Source organism: Ostrinia nubilalis, chromosome 18, assembly GCF_963855985.1.
Source record: "Ostrinia nubilalis chromosome 18, ilOstNubi1.1, whole genome shotgun sequence".
In the NCBI taxonomy this organism is placed as follows: Eukaryota; Metazoa; Arthropoda; class Insecta; order Lepidoptera; family Crambidae; genus Ostrinia; species Ostrinia nubilalis.
Genome location: NC_087105.1, coordinates 5,131,446 through 5,157,920, shown reverse-complemented (window position 1 = coordinate 5,157,920; position 26,475 = coordinate 5,131,446). Strand labels below are relative to the sequence as shown.

At 36.0% G+C, this 26,475-nt stretch overlaps 2 long non-coding RNA genes across 2 annotated transcripts in view; both read left to right on the top strand.

The window, feature by feature from the left end:
• The window catches only part of LOC135080385 (uncharacterized), a 206,549-nt gene extending 184,830 nt beyond the window's left edge, over nucleotides 1–21,719 (top strand). The window contains exon 3 of the long non-coding RNA XR_010258996.1: nucleotides 21,648–21,719. This is a non-coding gene — a long non-coding RNA (uncharacterized LOC135080385). The remainder of the gene's footprint in view (nucleotides 1–21,647) is intronic.
• A 71-nt stretch (nucleotides 21,720–21,790) lies between these two features.
• LOC135080915 (uncharacterized) overlaps nucleotides 21,791–26,475 on the top strand; it is a 44,189-nt gene continuing 39,504 nt past the window's right edge. The window contains exon 1 of the long non-coding RNA XR_010259085.1: nucleotides 21,791–21,861. This is a non-coding gene — a long non-coding RNA (uncharacterized LOC135080915). The remainder of the gene's footprint in view (nucleotides 21,862–26,475) is intronic.

The window sequence follows — 26,475 nt, the reverse complement described above, 5'->3', positions numbered from 1 at the left end:
TAAAGTTATTTCTACCATATTATAAATGAGATCGTTCAGTTTAGAAAATATTTGAAGCCAATACCTGAAGTGAAATGTAATTTTTAGGTTATGGCGTTATTTTTCAACAAAAGTAAAATAAAGTTAAGTTAACTTTCTAGAAATCCGTTGTAATTGTGATAACAAACAGCGTTATGCGATGTCAAACACGCTTCATCATAAACACGCTATTTCTTCGAAACTTTTGTTTGTTGTGATCTCACGTTTATAAAGAAGAAATATGAGATAATTGCCTTAAATCATACAAAACATCTGATTCATCGTAACCTGAAAAAACCTTGATACTTGTTTACCTTATTCAAACCTATTTTAGACATAGATACTACTTCGCTACACAAAAAAGTGACTTGCAAATAAAACCAGTAACATATTGTTTTGTATGAGGAATCGCCGATATCAAATCGGTGCAATGTGCGTACATACTTTCATACTTGTTCATACTGATTAACAGCCCAATTAAACTATCGGCCTACAAAAAGTCTACTCCGCGGGGACTCGCAACTTAACAGCGCCCTCTAAAAATAGTTTCCCTTGCTAAGTAAATCTAACATTTAAAAAACAAAAGAAGAAAAACAAAAGAAGTTCAACGAAACGTTTTTTGTTTTTAACTGACCATCCCTCGCATCGAACAAGCCTATAAACCGTTTTGTGTCGCTTTAAAGCTTTCCAACGAAGACAGCAATGAAATTAATTTGGTATAATTGAGGTATTATGTGTTTGGGTTCGGCGGAACGATTCATTAAACACTCCCGCGTCGTGTAAAGGTCGCATGTGAAAAGCCAACTTGAATAATGGAGAGGTGACGTAGAAAAAAGGTCATGTATACGGCACTTCAAGCACAACATATTGATGTAGAGACCACCCTTATTTTGGTGGCATAAGATTGACTTTTGCGTGTAAATGTTACGGTCGATGAGCCACCGTTCAGTCGGGGCTCAAACTGCGGACACATTTTAACTTCGCTCCGTTAACGTAAGGATAAAAAATGCGTAACAAATATTTTGAACTCGACTGTAGGTATTTAAGTGCCTATTAAGCTTTACGTTACGAAAAATACAATTAAATACCTACTATTTTGTATTATTGTAAATAAATAAATTGTATTTTGCGACGTCTCGCTGAAGCTAAGTCATAAATAACTATTTGTTTTTCTCCATAAACATTTCTCAGAAACCACCCAAACTGATGTAAGCTACTTATCTTATACTAACTTATCGCATCTGTTATTTAATGTTTTTTCTTTAAGTTCTTAAAACAACTCTCCTTATCGTTTTAAGGTGATTGAATGAGACAGGAGTTCTTACAGTGGAAAATCTATTTTCTACATAGAGGGAGGGGCTTTCACCCTCGTGGTCATAGTAACACTAATAGAGTGTAGGTCAAGTCCTTCATCAGCTTCTTGTAACTTAGATGAGCAAGTCACATATTTTGTCAAAGTTGTAGAGTTTGTGAAGTTAGGGCGTATAGAGCTAGGAAATTAGCTCTACTTACATGAAATCTGATAACTTTTTTTATAGTAGTCATGTTTTTGGTGAGATAGCATTGTGTGTAGACCTCTACCATTTTGAAAGTCCCACGCCTACGCCCATTCTGTTGGTACCTCTGTAAGAAATAAAATTATAATACATTATTTCTGATTTTTTATCCTTTCCTCGAGTCGTTAAACCTGTCTCTATTTTCCTGCCATGAAAACATAGTAATGTTCGAATATTTAAGTTTCTTTAGGTTTTTAGTTGATCGCACCCACCTCCGAGTAGAGATATGTATTATTATCTTAGGTATGTTATGTTACCTTGGTACTTTTTATTCATCTTACAACGTAGGTAAGATTCCAGCCGGGCTAGGGTTGCGCGCCATGATAAAATCTTATCGACGATTTTAGACGACAAATGTATGGGGTAATCGCGTCAAATCGATAATATGGCATGATACAACCTTATCCTAGGCCTACAGGACTAGTTTAGGTGCGCTTCATTAAGTGCGCGTCAAAATGAGTGCGCTTCGAGGAACCTCCACGAGTAAGTACCTACGTTAATTTGAAACATTGGACATGGCGCACAATTTTTGTTGAAGATGCCAAAAAAAACTACAAAAAATTAGAATGAATACTGTATTTTTACTTTTTTGATATCTTTAAAAATGACTGAAATATTCAAGCTCAAAGTGCGCTCTTCCGCTAGGAGCGATTTTCTGCGCGGATTTAGAAAATGTGACGTAGTAACATGAAAAGCTGCATGTAAGATATTATCTGTGTACAATGGTTAGAATGGTTAGTAGGGGAGCCGAAGCGGGGATTTCGGGACTTACTAAAGAGTGGCAGACTAACATACAAGGAAATACTTTGTACCTGGTTGATTACCTCTAAGTATGAATTTTTGATATAAAACGGCATTAGTTCTTATGCCTCTCACCCAAAAAATTCCTCAATTAAGCCCAAATTTGAGACCGCAGCCAAACTTTGAGTGACGATGGAAACTAGCCTAGATGGAGGTCACATGAAATTGAACTTCTGCTTCTTCATTGATAAAGACTTATCATTTACCATACCTTATCATTTTAAAAATTTGCAAGTGCTGAATTTGAAATTCTCAGTAGCTGGAATTATGACACTGCTGCTTCGAACAGCGTTGCAAAATCAGTCCAGCGGTGACTACCAACTGAGTTACTTGCCTTTAAAGTGCGTATGGGTGTCACACACCCCACCTGGTACGGGACGTTGTTAAAAAGTTTAAAAAAAAATCTAAAAGTTTTGGTGTAATTTATATATTTTTAGCTTTGTCAATTGAATAAAATTCAATACAAATATTATTTTTCGTGATTTTTACGTTACCTGGAATTTTTAAGTCTTTTAGTCAAATGAGATGACTTTTAGTGCGAATCTGGAAGTTTAGTACTGAGATCCGAAGATGTATGTGAACATACACTTATGGGCTACAATTTATACTTGGTGATACAATTTATGGGCTACTGAAATGGAATAACATATTTTAAAAATAAATAAAATTGTTACGCTCCCATTTTATGCATTGAGCATACTCATTTTCTTTCATCAGAATTGTGGTAAATTGAAAACCGATGATCAAACCAAATTTATACCCTTCCAGTTTTTAATTTACTTTTAAATTATAAGTAAATACTTGTACTTTGTTAAATAAAAACGGTTGTCATAATTAAAGGCACTAATTAAAAATTATACATAGGAAACTGATTCCTAAATTACAAGAACAACGGTAATTGTGTATTTTTGTTTTTTTATGATAAAAATGTTATAATACATATTTTCAGCTCAGAGCTTTTCTTAAACCTAATTAGCATACGTAAATAATAAATATTAAATATTAAATTCCACCTAAAAAAATGTTGAATGAAAATTTTATCACTTTGTATATTGGGGTGTGTCATACCCCACCTGGTACGGGACGTAACTTTTAGTCACCTCGTACACGGAGGGTTAATTCTAATTCAGTAAAAAATGTTTTTGAAACCTTCATTCAAAATTCAAAAGTTATTATCATATGACAGAACTTATGACCAGACTATGTACATTGAATAAAATATTTTTCTTTTTATCATCAAGCTTAGCAGTCTAATAAGTTACTATGACACTCAAGTTAATCCACATTCAGCACCATAGCCTCCCCTTCTACAAGGCCCTCTACAAATGTCAAAACGTCACTTAACCCTTTTAGCACCAGTTCTTTTGTTTTTGAGATGATGTACCCAATTTTTATATCAATTTAATTATAGTCCAGTCGTTTGGTGCAAATTAACGTGATTACCTGGAAAGTGTTCCGTGAGTTTTGAAATTGGTGATTAAAATAGATTTCGCTATGCTCTCTGTTAGTGTGTTAGTTAAGTGTGATTGCCAAAATGTGAAATTGGAAAAATGCTGCCTTAGAGAAGATTTTTGATAGTTACATTCTTTCCTATTTCGTCGTTCCAAATGACGTTCACTGCTGGACAAAGGCGAGAGGCCTTTGGGTTTTCCATAGGTTTTTCATAATGAACAGTCCTGCGCTGCCCGCATTCAGGTTCTTCCCGCGACCTTTACCAGATCGTCGGTCCACCTAGTAGGAGGCCTGCCCACGCTACGTCTTCCAGCCCGTGGTCGCCACTCAAGAAATTTTCTGCCCCATTGGCCATCGTCTCTACGAGCTATGTGTCCCGCCCACTGCCACTTGATTTTAGCAATTCTGCGTGCTATGTCGGTCACTTTGGTTCTCCTGCGGATCTCCTCATTTCTGATTCGATCACGCAGGGAAACCCCGAGCATAGCCCGCTCCATTACCCTTTGGGTGACCTTGAGCCTTCTTATGAGGCCCATAGTAAGCGACCACGTTTCAGAACCTTAAACTTTCCTATTTATTTCACGACTAGCTTTTGCCTGCGGCTTCACCCGCGTGAAATTTAGTGTCACAGATCGGCATAAATTATAGCCTATATGTTAATCTGGGTTACAAACAATAATATTGTACAGTTTCAACAAAATCCGTTGAGTACTTTTTGCGTGAAAGAGTAACAAACCTGAGACACAGGAATCTTCCTAGTTCAGGTATCAACCCACCAACATTCTTACTTTTTGTTTTTCCTGATTGTTTGTTTAAATCATAATATTATCTTTTATGTTGGTGAGAAATAAACATTACTTTACTTTACTTTATTTTAAACTTCCAGACATCCAAACTTTCGCATTTATAATAATAGTAGGATACAATTATGTAATGTAGAAACAAACAAGACAAAATAAATTATACTTCAGCAACGCGAATTTTTTTATACTTCAGCATATTTAGGACACCCGGCAGCGTGTCCTGCCATGATCAAAGAAAAAAGAACTCGCAATTTAGCAGGTACATTAATTTGACTGTTTCACAACTCTAAATCTATTTCACTTACATTACATGAAATTTATCACATTTATCAAAGCTGTCTATGTCCCAAAAATTATAAAATGAAAAAGTAGTTGTCAAAAACCTTTTTTAAGGCGGATTTTTTTCAATAAGGCGGGCGCGCGCGCGGCTATAAACGAGGTCACAAAATTCGGAAAGAACATAGCGAAATCTATTTATTCACCAATTTTCAAAAATTCCGGAACACTTTCCAAGTAAAATTAACAAATAACTGGACTATTTACTCGTTATTGAGCACAGAGACACAAACTTGGTTATTTTTCCAGAAAATTTATATTTAAGTGCATAAATGTAAAAATGGCTTCATAGTGCACAAAATTGGCAATAGGTGGCATAATAATGGTTACTTTTATAGCGCCTAGTTTGAAATGTGATTGAACGATGACAACTAACAACAGTTGTCAGTTAGGTAAAATTTTATTTTAGTTGGAAAAAGACAAAAAGTAGTAAATGGGTTAACGTGCGGGGGCTGCAAAATCATGTTGTGACGTCACGCGCGAATATTGGAAATTTTTGAAAATTTTAAAAAGTCCGTAAACTTCTCGAGGCTCTATCTTCGGTAATACTGGATGGATTGAGGTGAAATAAAAACTAGTGTAATGTGTGTGATCTAAACTTTAAATTAAGTCATAATTTAACTTAATATTACAACTTATGCGTGTTGTCCATTTCACGATCTGCATAAAAAATAAAACCACCTAACCCGAAATTATGCCCCGCGGTCCAACTAGCACCCAGCTTTATTAACATTTCAAGCTATGTTCGCAACATGCACGTGATGTAGGTATCTTTAATTAAACACAAAACTATTTCGGTCTTTATGAAATAGGTATTCTGAAGAAAGTTTAAACTTTGTAATTAATTGTAACTTAGTTACTTTCAATTTACTTTTACCAGGCCTGGCTCACTCCGCGCGGTACATCCGATAATTACCTACAGCGAAGCGCCCCGCCGGCGGGTATTATATCAGTCGAGTGTCACGCGCGCGCCCGTCAGGACGCTGGCGTGCGTTGTAGTAACTAATTCTATGATCGAAGTATTATTTAAAAATGGACATAAAGAGAAAGAAATATTATTGTGCGGCGTTCGGGTGTTTAAATTCGAAAAGAAATCTACCGGATTTATCTTTTTTTTCGCTTCCCAAAGATGCTGAAAGGTATGTTGACCATGTAGGTAATCAATAATTCTTAGGATAGTATAGGAACCTAACCTACCATGACTACTGCTCAGAATGCGTTCGTTCGTTTCAGCCAAAATAAATGACGTCCACTGCTGGGCAAAGGCCTCTCCCAAGGTTTTCCATAATGAATGCGTACTTACCTACATACGTACCTCATAACAAATAAGTAGATTAATTATTTTTTTACTAGACACTACTAGACAGCAACCCTAACAGCGTAAGAAGAGTTCAGAGGCACGCGATAGAAAGAGACAAAACTTGTAGGTGAATAAAATTGTAGGTACGTAGTGCTGTGCGAGCTGAATTCCACTGTATCGCGTCGTAGCAAGACTCGCATTTATTTAAATCGTCTTGCGGAGTAATCCTTCTGTACCTGTACTATTACTTATTCTGTGCTTTTACTACTTATTAAATTTTAATAAGCAACATACGCTTGATCGAAACTGTAAAAATGGGATCTCATATCAACAACAACAGCATCACACTTAAGGAATAAGCGCTACATAATATTTACAGTCACCTGTACAAAATGTTATTTAATTTTAGATACAGTATTGTCTTATACAAACAAAGTCCTAAACAGACAACGCGACAAATATGCCAGTCAACCGAATAAATTCATTATAATATCGAACCGATCCAAGATGGCGTCATTGATTTGATCAGCATTACTGTAAAGTGGTTGAATAAGTAATTTATCATCCTGTCAAATGTGTCTGTCGAAATACAAACACTGGCTCAAGAATATTTTATTAGATAACAGGTTTAAATAGGGTTGTCTGTCAGGAAAGAAACATTTGACAGACTAATTAAATTTTACTTAAATAGCTGTTGGAGAACCCAAATAATTTGTTAACAAATGAAATCAGAAAGTAGGTACACAAACAAAAGATGGTCGCAAAATACTTAAAAAAACATTTATACCACATTAGAATCCACATTATTTTTTAATTATAATACTTAAAAGTCTTATTTGTACCATAACTGTTATAAAGTGGTATTCCCATGTAATTGACTTACATACTTAACTCATGGTACTTACTGATTATTTCTCTATCTTAAAGCGATTAATGCATGACCGCTATAGAACCTAAATATTAACAACTGAACTGCGAGCTCTCGGCGTACAAACAAACGACGATCGCCAAAGCCGTACGAAAGCAATTTGAATAAATAACCAGCATCTGCAACTGTCTAATATTAGTAAGTTCCATCGGCTTAGTGTAATACAAAATCAATATAAGCTTCAATTAATCGGCACGCAAAGCCGCTTCGGTAGTGCTCGCAGCGGCCACCCTTTACCGACCACACATCGGAAAATTCGCTCTGTTAGGTCGTTTTATGGTTCCGCGTGAGTTTTGAAAAACGTATCCCTTTGTAGTTAAAACGCAATTTAAATGCGTGTGACTTTTATCTTTTTTTCTTTTCTTTTTTTCAAAAAATAAGAAATAGAGAAATATGTTTGCTAAGTAGGTAGGCACTTAAATCTTGAATTCTTGCAAGTTTAAGGGCGCTACCTAAAATGCGCTTATTTTAATAAAACGGGGTTAAAATAAAAAAAAAATATTTTCTGAGAAAAAAGCTACTTTAGATGAGACTGGAATGTGCTATTTTTTTTTATTTAAGGTACTAAAATGGTACTAAAACATGCTCTTATCTCAAAACCAAAATAGTGAAAAAAAATTTTTTCTGTATTTTCCGCATAGTACATATTCAAGAATTAAATTGCAATACATGTAACCCACGCATATATTGGAACTTCCTTGAGAACACAACTACGGAACCTTCCCCGGGAGAACAACTCGCTCTTGACCGCTTTTATTTTTTATTCATAAATATCACTGGTAGTGGGGCTTGAAATAAGCCGGGCGGGGCTGATAGTGTTTTTATAACAAGTAATCATGCGGCCAAATGAAGTGGATTCCGAATTAATTCGGCTTTACAGCTGTGCCCTGATGAATTTTGGATGTTCCCGTCCTTTTTGGAAAATGTTACATTACACACGATTTCGGTAGACTAATTTATGCAAAACCATATTGGGTACATTTTGTTTTGCCTTATTCGTTGGGTTTTCCTTCGTTGGGTAAGAACGAGGATTTGATGATAAGCAAACATACCTCTTTTATTTCTTCTATTTAACAATAAGGCTACAGATAAAATAATTCGTTCGTTTCAATTTAATGTCGTTACTAGAATAATGCATTACCTTCTCCAATACTTACGTCTGTTAGCTCCAAACTAAGAAAAACTAGCTACGGCTACTAAAGGATAAATGTAAAAGTAAAAAATGTATTATTTGACAAAAAGAGCGACATCACATTTACATTTAATTACAAAAAGAAAAACATTGTAACAAATGTATGTAAGTACTAAGTATAATATTTTCCCCAGTGGGTTTTGAACTCCATACCTGTCGTAGTAGACCTATGTATAAACAGGCTACACGAAAAGAAGGCGCCAGGCAAATTAAATTATTTTTTATCTATATTCATGTGAACGAGTAATGTACCTGAAGGTAATGAAAATAAATTACCAAAAACTAAACGTATTTCACAAAGGACACAGACGGCTAGGTACCGAATGAAACAGATCAAAAAACAAAAGACAACGCTGTAACAGTCCACATTTTTCGCTTCATTGTCAAAGGAACGTTAGTAGCTACGAGTGTGTACTTCTGAAAATGCGAAACAACTGCCCCGAAAGCTCTCGACAAACAAAATACACGCGGAAATCTGTCGTACAACCGAAGGGGATTAATATGGTTATTCCTTTTTATTCCGCTTCCAAACTGCATTCATAAAAGGACACTTTTCCGGGTGGCTTCCGATGTTTTCCATCAAAAGAATTCAACAACGATGAAACACTTGTGAAGTCGCGTGCATTTCGAATGGGTTAAACCAATTTCAAAACAGACATTCCAAACTCGAATTTGTCAATTCAAATTTCGAATATTATTTCGAGGTAAGCCCTTCATTCATCGGAATTCAGCAGACCGGTTAAATGATGCGTTATTATACGGATGCCAATAACATCAAATAATGGTCTCTTCATACCGATACGTGCTTTTGTTATCTGGATGTAATACAAAATCGATAGCATCCCAATTAGTGGCGATGCTGATTTTGTATTGGCACGAACGACTTTATATAAAATACCGAAGTTGGAAATAGGTACTCCCAAAGCCTTCTTTTGTCCGTGACGATTTGTAACGCGATTTGAACGCACAATATTATGCCACGAGGTTTGTTTTTTGTGTGTTTTCAAGCCTACGAATAAATGAAAGCAGTTGAGTTTCTATTATCAACATGAAACTGAATACACTTTTCTATGTTTACAAACGTTTTACTGTGATTGCTAATAATTTTCGGGATTCATAATAATATAGATTTTTCGCTTTTGCAACATCAATTTTAAAAACGAAAATAAACTGTTTACAGAACAGACTCAAAGCAATTATTTCACAGTAACTTGTTTACTAAAGCTATGTCTCAATTAATTGCCAAATACAACTTCTGTCATGCTCATATAATCAAATTAAAGACGCTGTTATTGCGACAATAAAGACGACAAAATCAATATTACACATCGTTTTCCAATACACGAGTTTGCCGAAGCAGCAAAGCCTTTGTGAATCTTATTGAATGGATCCAACAAATAGAGGCAGGGTTGATCCGAACGTAAACATTCCGAATCCAGCTGACTGGGTAGTTTTAACGCTAATCAAAAGGCAACTAAGGTTAACTCGTTGTTAGTAAGTTAGCAGACTCGACTGTCTGCGTGCCAAGGTTAGAGAAGGTAGGACGTAGCGGTGGGTCTCCATGGCGACCGGCTTCTTAATAAGATTGTTGAGTCTAGACCTAGATATTACGAAATAGGCTACTGGCGTTCACTTGAATTGAACCGTTTTTTTTATAAATTCACAACTTATAAAATTTATATTTCGAACATAGTTCATTCATTTTTCAAATTACAATCTTGACCATGGTTTTGATTTATGAAACTGGCTGTATCATTTTCGCGATTAAAAAAACAATAAACGCTTTCTTATTTTAAATTATTGAAAATATCGTTTGAATCTTTAACCTTTTCTAAGGTTACCTTTTCAAACTGACCTCTAAAGTAAAAAACAAAGAGCCCAATATAGTAACGCAAAAATTCAAATAAAGAATCTACACTTTTTAAAACAATTATGAAAGAAAAGATAAATCTGGCAACTTGTGCCCGCACAATAACAGTGCTGGCCATTGTCACCGCCTATACAAACGAGGCGGGAAAAATGGAATCGGTGTTTCCAGCCAGCGTGAAAAATCGGCGTGTATTTTTTATTGTGGCAGAACCGCGTGTGGGCTTTGGATCGCGCCCGCGGCGCCGACGCCTCGCTGCGCGCGCTTTCTGCCGTTTTGTTTTTTGATAGTTCTTTGCGAAACGTGAAATGTAATGAAACAATACTTTTGATAATGCACTGACGTGTGTGAGAGGAAGACAATGATGTTCAAAGAGGATATTTAATATCCGATTCCCATCAATTATAAAAAATGATCGTTCGTTTCAGCCGAATGACGCACTACTGGACAAAGGCTTCCCCCTAGTGAAATAAAAAAATGTGTTTACATATTATAATACTCTCTTTAGTCTCTTTTGTTTCTTTTTTCCGGTTATTACTTATTTCCATTATTTCAGTCCGCTAATGTCACAAGAAACAAAAAATAGTTTAAATTCACTTGTTCGACATAAAATTACCTACGACTCTAATCGATGTTGACATTAACTATTTATTGAACTGATTTGATTTTAATTATTTAGAAAAATCTAACTTCTATTACACTCAATCTGCATTACGTGTCGTTCGATTCCATAATGGAATTCATCAGCTGAGATCATGCGAGATGGGATTTCCCAAATCACCCTCTCGCAGTGCGTGATATTTGAGAATCTCGTGAGTTCGTGACTGATTAAGCCCGAGTATCGTGCTGAGACGGTGCAGCCACAGCTAGGAAAAATCAGCCAGACCATTTGTCTTAATATGGGTGTGTGTGCGGCATGTACTAATATAGCCACACAAAAACACGCAACCCCTCTAGCAACCCAAGATCCTTTTAATTCAATTGACAGAGAAAACATGCGATTTTAGTTGCATTGAAATTTTAAATAAGAGTTGGCATAAAAGTGACGTCGAGGATGTTTTTCATAAAATCTTTATAGTACAATCACATTTTGACAGTAGTCATAAAAGTGCCATAATGGTACTATGAGAAGAGAAAACTAATTGTTCGTCTCGTAAACAACTCCACATAATTTCTCAAACAATATTGTAAACGTAATAACAATAACTAAACACTTAATATTCTGACGGCCGACGGCTGGAGCCGTGGCCAAATATTTACGCTTCAGCTCGAATCGTTCACGCCTAATCGACGAGCTACGACCCCAATATTAGATATTTGGGATTAAGTCTGGTCTAGGTCTAGATCACGGCATATTGTGCTAAACATTGTGTCATATTAGTATTATTATGCCAGTTATATTGACTAGGCGTCAGGTTGTAGAAAACTAGCGACTAGGTTTCATTAGGCCATGTAGAGTTAGGAACTTGGCTTTCTATTATGATAAGATCTGATATTTTTTACAGTACAAGCTATACGTACCGCGGCTACATCCTGGGTTATAAACAATAATACTGTAAAGTTTCATCAAAATCCGTTCAGTAATTTTTTTGTGAAAGAGTAACAAAAATGTTAACATCCTGACATCCATACAAACTTTCGCATTTATAATATCAGTAGGATGTTTTTTGTACGATAGTGCGCCGGCGATTAAGAACTTTTTGAAGAGTAATTACTTTGGTGGACTAAATTTAATACAGGAAAGAAACAAATTAAAAACAATTTATGCAACAATTCATAAATACAGCTCTGAACCACAGATTACATAATAGTTAATAGGTACCTGAACTCGCTTCAATCACAGATAATAGAACGTTTGCATATTTCAAGCTAACGATAACAACAATCCTAAGTTTATTCACGTTATTTAGAACCAAAGAAGGTATTATGTTCCGATACAAGTAGATACATACACCGAACACCCGACAATGTTATCCAAAATTTAACAAGCCTCAAACTGATTAGACATAACGCAATTACTGAACAGAAATTCGGTTAAATTGAATTTATACTTAGATATATGAGAGCAGAGATTACTCGTCGCCGCGGCATTAATAATTACAATAATTACAAAGCCGTAATCAGACTTAACTTAATCTAGAATTAATAATATGAGATATTACAAGGTAATTTGGGTCGTTAGGGATGTTGCAAGCAGGTCGAGTTTCCGTTAATTTTTACATTTAACTAATTGAGGGAAGAGATTGGGTCGGGCCCGAAGCTTTCAAAAGACCATTAGGCATTTAATTTCGGATTTATTATTCATATATTTTTGTGATTTTTCGTTAAATTTTCATAGAAACTCGTTCCCCGATTCTTAGTATAGGCACGTCATTATTTCTCATGATAGTTGCCTAACAAAATCGATAAGTATTAGTACTTAATGAGCATACAGACCGACAGTACATTAACAAAATAAAATGAGGACCCAATGATTTTTAAACTTTATTTGCGTAGTAATGTGAAAAGTAATGAAATAGCAATAATGATCTTTTTTTTCTGATATTATTTTACCTTAACAGCGAACTCAACATTTTGCTTGAAGATATAGTACCTACTTGCGCTTCTAAGCGTTGTTAAAGATATAGACAATTAATCGGTCAAATGATTCCTTAACAAAACCCTTTGTCTTCTTTTATTAATAACACTCTTCCACACTAATTTCATAACCTGTCTTCCAGACGGACCATCGAGCCGTTACAAATGGCCGTTGTCTGTATTTACGCGTAAATTAACGTAAAATATCAGCGTAATACGCGTTTATTTACCCGCCGCGGGGGGTAGGGGTAATTGCGGCGATCCAGGCCCGAGGGATGGCTAAATAGCCCTCCCGATACTAGCTCGTTGCCGCGGGGCTGTCTGCTTTGAACGTGAACTGTAAAAATCATTTTCAACCATAAATATCATTAGGTCCGGATTCCACCAAAGCGAGATGAGTATAAATGAACAATCAGATTCGTCATTTAAGTTGTTTGGAAAAACTAGTTATTCAAACATATTACCTTCTCTTTTCTCCGCTTTGGTGGGTCTTATAAGTATGCTTTCGTATGGACTAATTCTACATATAATAATTGAACCAGATTTGAGTGTCAATTTTTACAACACAATAACTAATTAGTTAAAACAGTACTTGACAAACTTTTAATGAGCTGACTTTAGATTTTGTATGGCAAGAAAGAACTGTTTTTCAAAGTGTCTTGGAGCACCAAGTGAATTTGTTCACCAAATTAGAACTTTCTAAATATTTCTGTAATAATGTCAGTCAAATCGCCAATTTCAGACTTCTCACTATTTCAGAATTTCATATTCTGTCTGCTCAGTTTTGCTCAAATTGGCGTGCAAAATTTAAGAATATTTTTAGAAATTCCATCACAACACAAGTCAGAAAAATAATTCAATTGAAGCTTAAACCAACACAATTAGCGATCTTGTTGAGCTCTATTATTAATTACACATTGGCTTTATTAATTGGCTATGAACAGAGAAATGAAAATATTTACAACTGGGACATGCTCGCAGATCAATGAGCCCCGAGGCTTGTCCTAGCTAATATTGATCGAGTGTCTCGGATACGATGATCAATTAAGTCTATTTATAGTTTTTTTTTTTTTTTTTTTTTATTCCAGTATAATTTATTTCGTAATAATACATTAACTTAAAATGACTTAAAAACTAAAATTTAAAAATTACTAATGATAAAAACTATTTACAAAATAAAAAATACTTCACCCCCAGCGCCGCAGTCAGGAATGGTGTCCAAAAGGCTGGCAGCATTGCCACGTTGAATGGCCAGGCTAATTCTCTGACCAAAATAGCTGCCAGCCTTTTGATCACCGGTCACCTCGGTGAGCCTCTTTGCCAGTTCCTTATAAAAGGAACGAGCGCTTGGACCCCATGGTCCCATAGTCTCAACCCCAAACGGCACAAATATATAACTCTCATTGAGAGCTGCATATTTGCGCCGCTTGGAGCACTCAGCCGAGGCCGCCGCCGCGCCTGCGGCAAGGGAGGTACCTCCTGTATGAGACGGAGCAAGCGTATCCGCGCATGTTGCGTCCCACACAAGAGGACGTCGCTGCTTTCAGGGAATGAGCGTCATGCCGTCAGGTCTCTTGCCGTCGTCACGGAATATGCCGTTAGGCTCTAAAACTGCTGGCACATTGACGGCGACAAGAGCTCTGCGGATGACGTCATTGATGCAGGCGTGTCGGGAGACTCGACCAGCGCTCATTTGGCATGAGAGGCCATGGTGTCCTAACTCACCGACGCGAGTACCGCAACGACAGCGATGGGGATGGTTTGTTTTGACGCCAAGTAGTTTATTATGATATAAAATCGATGAAACACAAAATAAGATGTGGTTGATTCTTATAATCACTTCTGTGTTAGCAATTTTTCTGAAGTTGTTGCAATTCACGAAGGCGAGTGAGCTTTAAATTAGTGGTGGCTCGCTACTGTTCGTTTTTCAAAAGTTTCGATAGACATTTCACTATCGTTATATGCATGTTCACGTACACACACAAGTAAAGCTCTCTCCTTCGTGAGTTGCAAGAACTACTCGTATAACTGATACACATGCCTTTGTCAGTTACACTAAATAGACATGTTGACACCACCAATCAATTGACGTACTTTAAATCTGTCAAAACGAAACTCTCCCATAGAATTTGTATGGCACTACAAGCAAGTGACGTCACTATTTTGTCAACTCAATTTAACTACTTTTTTCAATTACAATGCGAACAAAAATCGTAATTTACAGGTAATTTAAAATTAATAAAGTTTTTAAGACCAGAATTAAGGGTCTTTTAAAAAAAGTTGTAGTTTCGAATTATTGGAGTATGGTGTCAAACTGTCTATTATTAAATTTAATGTCACTCACGTTAGGCGATCATGAAAAACGAAATCATAGTACTCATAAAAGTAGATATTTGAGATTTTATCGAATCAAAATCGTGTTACATTGTCTAAAGGCGCCCAAGTCGATAAATCTGTAAGTAACATTTATAGACACCGAATCCGACTTGAATTTAGAATAGAAATGTTCTATTCCTCACATAATACCGACATTTTTATTGACTGAAGCAAATTCTATCAATTTAAACCGGTTTGTGGTGCTTCTAAGGATCTTTTTTTTTTATCCTAACAACGATCGACAGCCTAGCATAGTAGACTAGATACCTCGCTTCATGGAAACATAGCTCCTTAAGACCGGTATATCGACGAAAAGGACTACTGATAACTCACTACATGCCTTTCTAATGGCAATAGGCTTCGCCATCTATTTTTTCAGTTTAGCTCAAAGGTTAGGTCACAAATGCCTTATGTAAGAATAAGAATGTCTTTATTCAGCACAATTTAAGGTATACAAAGCAAGAGTAAACATAAAAACTAAATAAAAACATAAATGCTGAATAGGCGCCCGCTCAGCAAAAATCGCGACATGACACAAACGTCATGCCTGTGATTGCGCGCCCTTTTGGTCGAGACCTGTGGTCGAGACGGTTTGATCTTTGGTTTGATCAAACCGTGATGTCATCATCATCATCATCAATTCAAAAAATCCAACCAATATCAGAGCTGCGTTCATAAAACTCTATTAAAAATGATCTGGCTGTTCTCTACGTTGTCGTCACATTGTAATTTAAAGAAATCTAACCCATACCTGAGCTGCGTCCATAATCATCATCATCATTTCAGCCATAGGACATCCACTGCTGAACATTGGCCTCCTCCCCCAATTATTTCCACAATGGCCGTTTGAATGAAACAAACAGAAGCTAGTTTGACACTGGTTTATTTTTTCTTAATAGGTAAATCTATGGTAAATCTATGGTACAAAAAAGTATGTAAAGGTTTATAAAAAGGTGGTCGTGACAGGCTGGTTGGTGGTGGCCTGCATCCAGCGTTTTCCTGCTACCTTTATGAGGTCGTCTGTCCACCTTGTGGGTGGACGTCCTACGCTGCGCTTTCCGGTACGTGGCCTCCACTCCAGAACCTTGACGCCCCATCGGCCGTCAGTTCTGCGTACTACATACCCTGCCCATTGCTACTTCAGTTCATAAAACTCCATTAAAAATGATCTGGCTGTTCTCTACGCCGCCTGCATCGCTGGTTCCATTAAGGCCCGTGTGGGCTTTAATCGCGTTATAATCTACGCGCTCGTTACGGAACAATGTTCGCCGATAATTACTCAAGCAACTATTTATTTGTGCTCGTCTCCCGGGCCTAGTGTGTGCGATTTATGTCACTCGCAGACGTACGGTGTGTACACACGACGGTACATGAAAGTATACATTGTACTTTATTCAGTTGTAATTGGAGCGAGTTTGCAACTAATGTGTAGTCTGGTAAGCTGTCGATTGTATTATAAATTGATGAATGGGAATGGGATGACGTCTTTGTGACAAGGAGTGACTGGGAATACGGAGAGTTCTTTATTTTTAGATGTAACTAAACAGATAAAGCAAATTCGTACTCTACATTTGGTTAGGTGACGACATTAACAATAACGATTGCTTTGGAAACTACATCATTGTTAAATATAAATAAAATTCAATTAAGTTTGAATCTATGGAAATTAAATTGTGGTATCAACTAATTCATGAATGAGAGTTCGGTATAATGGCTGCGCTCGAAGATTTTTTTAAACAAAAGTTTTCGACTACTTCAAGTGGCTGAAAAAGTCTTCTAACCTTTGTAAAAAAACTATTCAATATAAAGACCTTTACTTACGAGTTTGTAATCTATTTTCGGTCATAATAGCCCTACACCATGCACTCATAACATAATGCATTAAAGTAGTTTTCTTCTTACAATGAACCAATTAGTAGCGAACTAAAACAAAATGGGCGACGTGCTAATTTTGTCATAGTACAAATTAATACTATTACGGAGCCCCTAAGCTTCTAACGCAATAACGGTAGCTCTGGCACATTTTCTATAATGCCCTCACATTTTTATACAAATTGCAACCTTAAGCTAAGCCAGCAAGGTTTCGTTTCCTTAACTGTCCTATTCGGACGTTATCTATAAGGCCATAAGATATTGGTCAGTGATCAATTTGCACGTACCTTTATTTTGGCAAACGATTAAGGACGGCAATTTGGAATCCAGGCTACGAGAAAGTTTTTAATTCAACGCGAATTTTGTGAGTTAGTGATCAAAACAATGCTCCCAAATCTACATTTAAGCAGAAGGAAAATAGAAACATTGGGAAGATACAATGAACGAAAAGAAAAAAAACAATTAAATACAATGAACGAAAAAAAAACGAAAATAAAACAATACGATAAAATGAAATATAAAATGTAAAAGTATTGTTAAAACAGCTACAGTAACGTTTTCATAATATCGAGTAAAAATTTAAAGCTTTGTCAGTTGGTTTTCAACCGACTTCAAAAAAGGAGAAGGTTCTCAATTCGACCCGTATGTTTTTTTTTTTTCTATGTTTGTTACGCGATAACTCTGCCAATTATGAACCGATTTGAACAAATCTTTTTTCGGCGTATAGGTAATACCTCAAGGGTGGTCCCATTTAAATTTAATAATAGAAAAAACAACCCCCAAGTGTGGAAAATTGGGGATGAACTTTTTTATACGCAATATCTCCGCCGATTATAAATCAATTTGAACGATTATTTTTTTGTTGAATAGGTATTATCAAAAGGGTGGTTTCATGCGAATTTGAAGAAAATAATTCACCCCCAAGGGTGGAAAATTGGGGATGAACTTTTTTATACGCAATATCTCCGCCGATTATGAACCAATTTGAACGATTATTTTTTTTGTTGAATAGGTATTATCAAAAGGGTGGTTTCATGCGAATTTGAAGAAAATATTTCACCCCCAAGGGTAGAACTTTTTTTAATTTTTAGTTTTTTTTTTGTGTTCACGCATTTGAAGTCGGTTTTTTTTTTTTTAAAGTTAATTATCTTCCATAAACTTTGAATTTTTGACAAATTGCAATATCTAATTACAACGTGTATCTATTAATCTATCATAGTATAACATTATTGGTGATATATTTTCCTTTTATTATTGTTGATTATTACGGGAAACATTGCCTTGACAGAAAAAAAAGTAAATTCCAAATAAGAGAATGCTAACCAATATACAACTAGAGATTTATAGATACTATAGGTACTTGATTAACGGTGTTTTTTTAATCAAATGAAAACATCTACTAGATATTTGTTGAAATATTAATTTGACCTATTCTTGGGAGGCCTTTGTCCAGCAGTGGACGTCATTGGCTGAAACGAACAAACGAACTGCCTATTTTAAAAACCTGACTCCAACCACCCAAGCAGCGACATGTGGTGCATTTTTCCTCCATTTACACCGAAGAGTTGTCAAAAAGTTCCGTAACCAAGTAACTGAAGCAAGACTGTAGTAACTAGCGCCATCTAAGTTAGCGGCAGCAGCGGCAGTTGCTCCGAAGTTTAATTGCGCAGTCCGACTCGACACCGCTTCAATTCCGATCCTGATGGTCCGGCTAACGATCCCGGACGGTTGTGGTTTAAGCTGGATATATTTTTTAACCCTTAATTTTGGGTGCGACCTAACGGAGCGTACCACATGTTTTTTTTTTTCAAATTCATGTAGTCCCTTTTTAAGGCACTTAAATACAACGTGTCCCAAAATATTTTTTTTTGTATCGGCATCCTAAGTAGTACTGCTGTCTACACACAACTCCTAAAACCCCCAGCAGAATGCTTGCAGTTCCCAGAAAGCTTGCAGTTTATACACAAAAAAAATATTTTTTTTTTATTGTTTTTCCTAAGGTACTCATAACCATGTCCATTAACCAGCCTTCGGTGCCGGCTTATCGTTGAATTTTGGGACAGGATGTATATGTTACGGTCAAAGTGATAAATGTGAAAATTATGAATAATCGCCGGTTATTATGAATAATTACCGCATGATTTGGTAAATGTGATTAATATGAGGTCATTTATGTGTGTATAAAACTAAATAGGCGGCTTAGGGGTGGCCCAAGGGCCACCCCCGCCGCACCTTAACCTATTTTTCACTTTAAATCAAAACATTATGTTATAGGAATCATGGAAAAGTAATATTATGCAAGAAACACTCCAAACTCATTATGCCAAATTATATTAATATATGATATCAAAACGTTCAAAAGTTTGGCTGTACACGAGCACGTACACAAGATGTTGTTCTCTTTTATGAAATTTGTTAGTACTAAGCTTGAATTATTAAATAATCATTGTTAAATGTGATTCATTTATCACTTTTACCGCGACTGTCGGTAATTATTCATAATAACCGGTTATTATTAATAATTTTCAATTTATCACATTAACCGTAACATATACACGTCCCAACATAGCTTTCCCTATCATCCCTTTGGAGCAACATATTAAAAAAAATGTTGTTAAAAGTTGTGTAGGTATCTATTGAAACAGTGATTCTGATTTTGTATTTGTTAAATCAACATCAATATCACCTACTTTAATTTATTTTTACTAACCTTAAAGCGTACGTTACTAACATATTGTTAGGTATAGGTAGTCGAATTTCCCAAAACATCAATCAAATATTTCATAGTTACAACGATCCTCTTATATCTTATACAGAATCCTTAATTAATTCCCATTGATTAACGTAAATGAGAAACTAATCATCACGTATAAGTGTCTTAATTAGGAACTAATAAGCGAAACAGTATATCTGAAGCCAACAAGTAATTATTAATAAGCTGAAAGTATATTATTAAGTAATTGAATATTGCAATTATAAATCCGTATCACATAACTGGCGTTAATAAAGATTCTTCAACAAGGTATTTATTTGATACCTTTTGTATTACAAAATAATACAAATTTTATTAAACTTCGTTCTGATATTGAAAATTCCAGACAGACACGCTGAATATTTGCCAAAATTTGAGTGATTGGCACAATGAGGAATGAGGATCGACCAAACCAATATCATTGCCTATAGTCAACATAGTTAATCCCTAGGCCCATGGGTCAATGGTTAGCGGTTAGGGAATCAAACTCTAACTTCAAGGTTCTGGATTTAATTCCCCGATGTATTGAATATAATAATATGTTAACCTTTTAACAGTCATAACCCAATCAAATTTTTCATTGTTTTGGAACTTTAAGATAAGCGAATAAGATTCAATACATGGTGGGAACTATATTCCCACTGCCTTTTAAAGGTTTACATAACTTTTTCGATGACTGTTTTTTAAGTAGTTTTTATAGACGGAGGGTCAAGTGGTTAGTACTATTAGCAGGCCTCCGTCACTCGCCTATGCCGGCCGAGATAATTACCTACAGCGCGCGACAACTTCAAGTTGCAAATCAGTCATGGCCGCCACGCGCCTGTGTACACACGCGTACCTATACTCGCTCAGTCGATCATCGTCGCAATCAAGGTTTATTGTTCCAACAGCACTGTTATTCGTCTTTATAATGGAAAATCGTATATTTAGAAATAATAATTAACTATAATAAAAAAAAAAAAAAAAAAAAAAAATTAAAAATAACAGCATTTTTTTTTAATAAATTTGAAATACTTATGGCAAAAAGCTATAGCAAAAACATTATTTTAGCTAATAAAACATTAACTTTACTTCACCGTGTCTATTTTCCGACACTACACCTTTTAAAACTGTTTGTCCAATTTCTAATTATCGCAACACTGAAGTTTGTTAATAGGTACTTTGGAGATGGTACGAAATACAAACACCACTAGATTAACGTTTACTAATCGTAAATACAATAATTGCTTCTTAAAATTAAGTTTTGATTTATTTTACTTTGCTCAAACAACCCTGACGCTTGAGCTGCGAGGTAGATCAATTCTGATCACAAAAAAATTGCGCTCTTGTGAGCGTAGTAGTAAGGTGCGATTTCGAATGCACCAGGTTCGTTGGAAATTTTGCATTATTATTATTACCGTTAAAATGTCCGCATCTGATCCTGATCAAGGGAGTGCAATTTCTGTTGCTCTACTATTATGTATTCTGTGCTATTAGCAGCATAGAAAATCTGAAATTAGGGATGTTACGTTGCAACTCTTAACTCGTGAACTGCAACTCGAAACTACTTTATTCTCAATTTGGCCCTAAGGTTGACTGGAGGAAAATGCCGAAAGGCATTAAGTCCGCCTTATGTACACCGTTCTATGTGCATGTGTATATAAGTTTAAAATAAATAAACCCTAAGTGGTTGCATAAGACCTTAGTAATGTTTTATTTCTAATAGGTCTCGATTCGGTAGCGATATTTTAACCCTTAAAGTAGAAATTAAATGTCACGAAGTCCAAAAGAATTCCCATCTAATATAGCTTTCTAACACCACCTTTCCATCTTTCCAGGTGCACACAGCCCGGCTGCCGCTGCCTACGTTCTCGCCTCGCGCTGTGCTTATGTACAGCGCCGCAGTCGGCGGCGAGGGCGCTGTGGCGCTGCAGCTGCGAGAGGCAGTGCCAGGCGAGCTAGACGCGGCCAGGCTTCACGACGAGAGGCTAGCGATAGCTTGTCACGAGCCTGAGTTGCTGGCAGACTTGCTGCATGCGGCCGCTGATATCGGTAAGTCACTATAAACATAGTACCTTAATAAAGAACTAAACACCCACAAGCAATAACAGCGACAGGTGAGCTAGACACTAAGCTTCACGATGAGATTCTATGGGAGAGATGAAAACTTCACTAACCACCAACGTGGTCAAGATACTGCGAGCGACATGTAAATTCATAACTTGGAAAAATCGGAGAGAATTTACCTAAGGTTCATGTAATACTCCAACTCCGAAAGGCAGCGCCAAGCGAGCTAGGATTGCCAAGTTAAGCAATGAGGGCCTACCATCTTATTTGAGCTTAATGCTTACAAACATTAAATAAATCGAACAAAGTATTTCGTAATAATTAAGTTATTAAAACAATTTTAGTTGCTATTCAGCACACCTTTAGGTATACGAGTATATTCAACGTATAGGTAATGACTACACTTAACATAAAGGTACAACCATAGAGCAAAACCTAAGGCTTAAGTTGTGCCGTTAAGCTGATTTACAGCTTTAAAACGCTACGAATGCTACGAAAGTAATCTTGCTACGGACGCCGACTACGTTGGTTCTACGAGATTCGTAGCACTATGTGTAGCACTGCTGCTGTAAATTAGAAAATTGGGTAGTGTAACTTTTGCTAAGTTTTAAGGCTGGATTCCATCTTACTTTAACAGTAACTTTAACAATAAACGTTGCATTTTGTATGGAGTTTGACAGTTTTTTGTTTTGTTAAAGTCAAAGTAAGATGCAACTCAGCCTAAGTGTAATTTAAATAAAGTTTTACATTACTTAATTTTCATTCAAAAAGCCACCAAGGTTGTAAACTTTAACTAACTGTTTATCTTTCTTGCTCTTACTAATATTATAAATGCGAAATGAATGGTTGTCTGGATGATAACATGTTTGTTACTTTTTCACGCAAAACCTAACCTAGAATAACATAGGCTATAATTTATGACGATCTGTGACAAACTAAATTTCACGCGGGTGAAGCCGCGGGCAAAAGCTAGTACGTCTTCAACTAACTCTTCATACGTCATACTAACTGTTCATAAACCCAAATAGCGTCTGAATAAATACCAGACGGAATTTCTACGTCCAAATCAAACATTTACCGGAAATAAACCTTTGCAATACACCAAGACATACGGAATACGGCGTATGTACTACAAATAGTCATCGGCTGTCGCAAAGCCTTTGGACACTGTATAACTAACTGGGCACCGTGATCAGTGTTTACTGCATATGTCGCTGGCCCACTTTTGCCACAGAGTTGCTTCAAATATCGACAAATGAAACTGCTGTCTATGTAATATTAAGCGCAAACGAAACTGCTGATATATCTCGATTCAGTGAAAACTTTTGACGTTAAATATTACTTTCTGATTCATTAAAACCACATGTTAAAGCTGATAAATACAGATTTTGCGCTATTGATAAAATAAAATATTTTGCTGCTATATTTATAAAATTATTTGTATCTGTTCAATGTATTATTTCTGTGTAAACCTCTTTGTTAAAATAATGCTATCGACCACAATTCTGTATAACCTCGTAATTAAATAGCCCCAACTTTAAACTGGAGTCAGATCTTTTAAAGTCAACTCAATTGATATTCAGATGTGACAGCGGTATCCAAGTTATTTTATTCGAAAGAAGAATCATGGGAGGCGTTATTCTACGAGTTCCGCCGCAAGCTATGGCGGTGTTTTGAAATTCAAATATCGAGTTTTGCATTCCAAACTGGCATCGAGCTGGACGGCCATTTGCCACGGGCCCATTTAGATCGGCCGATTCGCAGGCGTGTGCCTGCGAGGTCAGTAAATCAGGGAATAACCGGGATGCACGTGATATTATAACATATAATGTGTGTTGGCTCGCGTGTATTTCAAATCACTACATACTCGTAGTATAAAACAAACTCTCTTTCCGCTGTCTGTCCCTATGTATGCTCAGATCTTTAAAACTTCGCAACGGATTTGGATGCGGTTTTTTTAATAGATAGAGTGACGCAAGAGGAAGGTTTATATTATGTATACTTAGCACCCGTGCAAAGCCGGGGCGGGCGCTAGTTAGTAAATATAGTACTGGCCGCGAAAACTTAGTAGCTTACTTTAAAAATGCAATTTCTTTTAAAGTATTGAAGTTAGAGTTTTGAAATAAACATCGTTGTATAGCAAAATTCTTCTTATTTCTTTGAAATTCTAGTTTACTATAAGCACGTTTTATGTAGCTTTATTTATTTTAGGTACTTTAAGAGTTATTACAACACCTAAGTATTTTAAATAAAATTAAGGCCAGACATGATGGCAAATGAAACACATGAGTGTTTCAAATATTTGCGAATTTCCTATGATTGTAAGTAAAACGATGCATCAGACAAAATACTATGGAATCTTACAATAGGTGTGATTTTTCTACAAAAATAGATACAGTCCAATGTGCTGACAACTAAAAATCTTCTCTATTATCATACATTTTGATACTATTTCTTCTCGCAAGTTTATGCAAGAAAATGCAACTGTTCCCGCAAGCTGCTCGACAAAGTCTGAACCTCACAGAAATACGACCTTCGCAAATTATTACAAGAGCTTCAAACTGTTTAAAATTCATGTTATCTAGTTTTAAGTTGTTCGAGTGCGGAGGTCTATCCACAAAACGACTTTGATAGGTTATCAGTCTGTCTTTTTCACTCGTGGCAGTTTAAGAAGTGAGTGAAAGAGGTCGGTAGAGTTGGATATGTCGTAGTCGTATTGCGTAGTAGCACTACAGTCAAGATTCGTTTTTATATAGATTTTATCAGACCCATCTGTCTTTTTCACTCGTGGCAATTTAAGAAGTGAGTGAGGGAGGTAGGTAGAGTCGGACATATCGAAATTGTGTTGCGTAGTAGCACCCCAGTTCAGTGACTTCGAGATTCTCTCTCGAGAGAGGACATCAAGTTGTCAAAATTCACCCGAGACCTCGATTATGTTTAAAAATGCAAAGTCATGCAAACGACCTCTCAAGGCCTCTAACTGAATTAGACCTCCTTGGGCGAACAATTAAAATTCCTCCTCTATTATTGGGTACATAATTGAAGATCCAACTGTTGTGCATTTCAATTAAGAAGTTTTCATTCGATTTTACACCGAGAATAATATTTTCGATAGATATTTCGGTGCAAATTTCTGTTTACGCGCTGTCTGTTGTCGTGAAAGTAATAATAACGGTATGAATTGTGTAATACCAAACGCTTTTCTCGAGTTTCTAGAGTCGAATCAAGTAATAACGTCATTTTATACTGCTTTTCCTACTTATGAATCGAACCTTTGATCCTCTGATTCAAGAGAGTAACTTTTATCATATTTTCTGATGATGACGCTAGAACGAACTTTAAACTAACTCTAACAATGATTACTTTTAAAAACTAATATAAAATCTTTTTAAAAAGATGGTTATAATCGTATGTAATAAGTAACAATAAAGTCTATCAAAGTTTATCAGCTCAAAGTACGAGTATAGACAGGGAGTAATTTTATTTACAACCCACAACTCCGTAACAGTATTTCATTACGTACGCGGTCCTTAGAGTGTGTTTCATTAGCATATGATAAACAAGTTCATTATCCCTTCGGTTTGTTTTAATTACTTCCGTTTGGATACTATTTTGCTTGATTTATTTAATGAAATCGATAAAGATATTTTACTTCTATCTCAGAAATACGTTAGTATATTTTCTTTGAATAATTCGTTATAGCATTGCTTACGTCTACCAATGTCAACATACACATAATAACAAAAAAATGCGAGTAGAACTTACCGATTGTAACTGAGTTAAGTGAAAAAACAAAACAATCTCTGCAACCGGCAAATATCTCAAAACAACAGCACCATAAACCACCCCCCTTGTCCCACTTATCACGTTAAAAATATACGAAATGCAACACCGTATATCGCAGTTTGTTCCAAAGACAACACGGATTGCCATTTTCCCCTAATACTCGTATGCATACATAACGCATTAAAAAACTCGCTAAGTGTAATACGCACTCAGTTATCAATCAAACAGACGGTTCGGAAGCTTAATATTTCCCTGTCGCAATAAAAAGACAAAGGCGTTGTAAACAACCATGAGTTGAGTGGTAGTTTTTGCATATTTTATACAACCTACCTGTGTCAGAGCGAGCACTTACAAAGATGAATTTGCGACTGGGATGGCACGAAGCCGAAACTGCGTTATACATTAGAAAAATATTGTGAAAACTCAAGATTATATCTCAATTTTGAGCACGTTTGAGACAAGAATTCGCTCGACTTTTGTTTTCGCGATGTGTTTTTGTTCGGACGTCCTTTCTTGAATCACAACGATTCAGTTTTGAAGTTTAGAGCGCGCAAACTTACTCGTATATTCCAGTGGAGTAAATGCGTAGATAAAAGCATATATTCGTACTGAAAAGTATGTAGGTAGTATCTACGTACGACGGCACATCAAAGTAAATATTGTGATATCTTAAGCAGTAAAGTAGTTGGTGCTATTTTGCAATAAAAATGTCTGATCTGATGTTTTGAAAAGTAGGAACTTAATAGAGACTGAAATTGAGGTTTCAAAGTGAAAAATAAAATTACAGAATCCTTGTTCGTGCTAAATCAATAC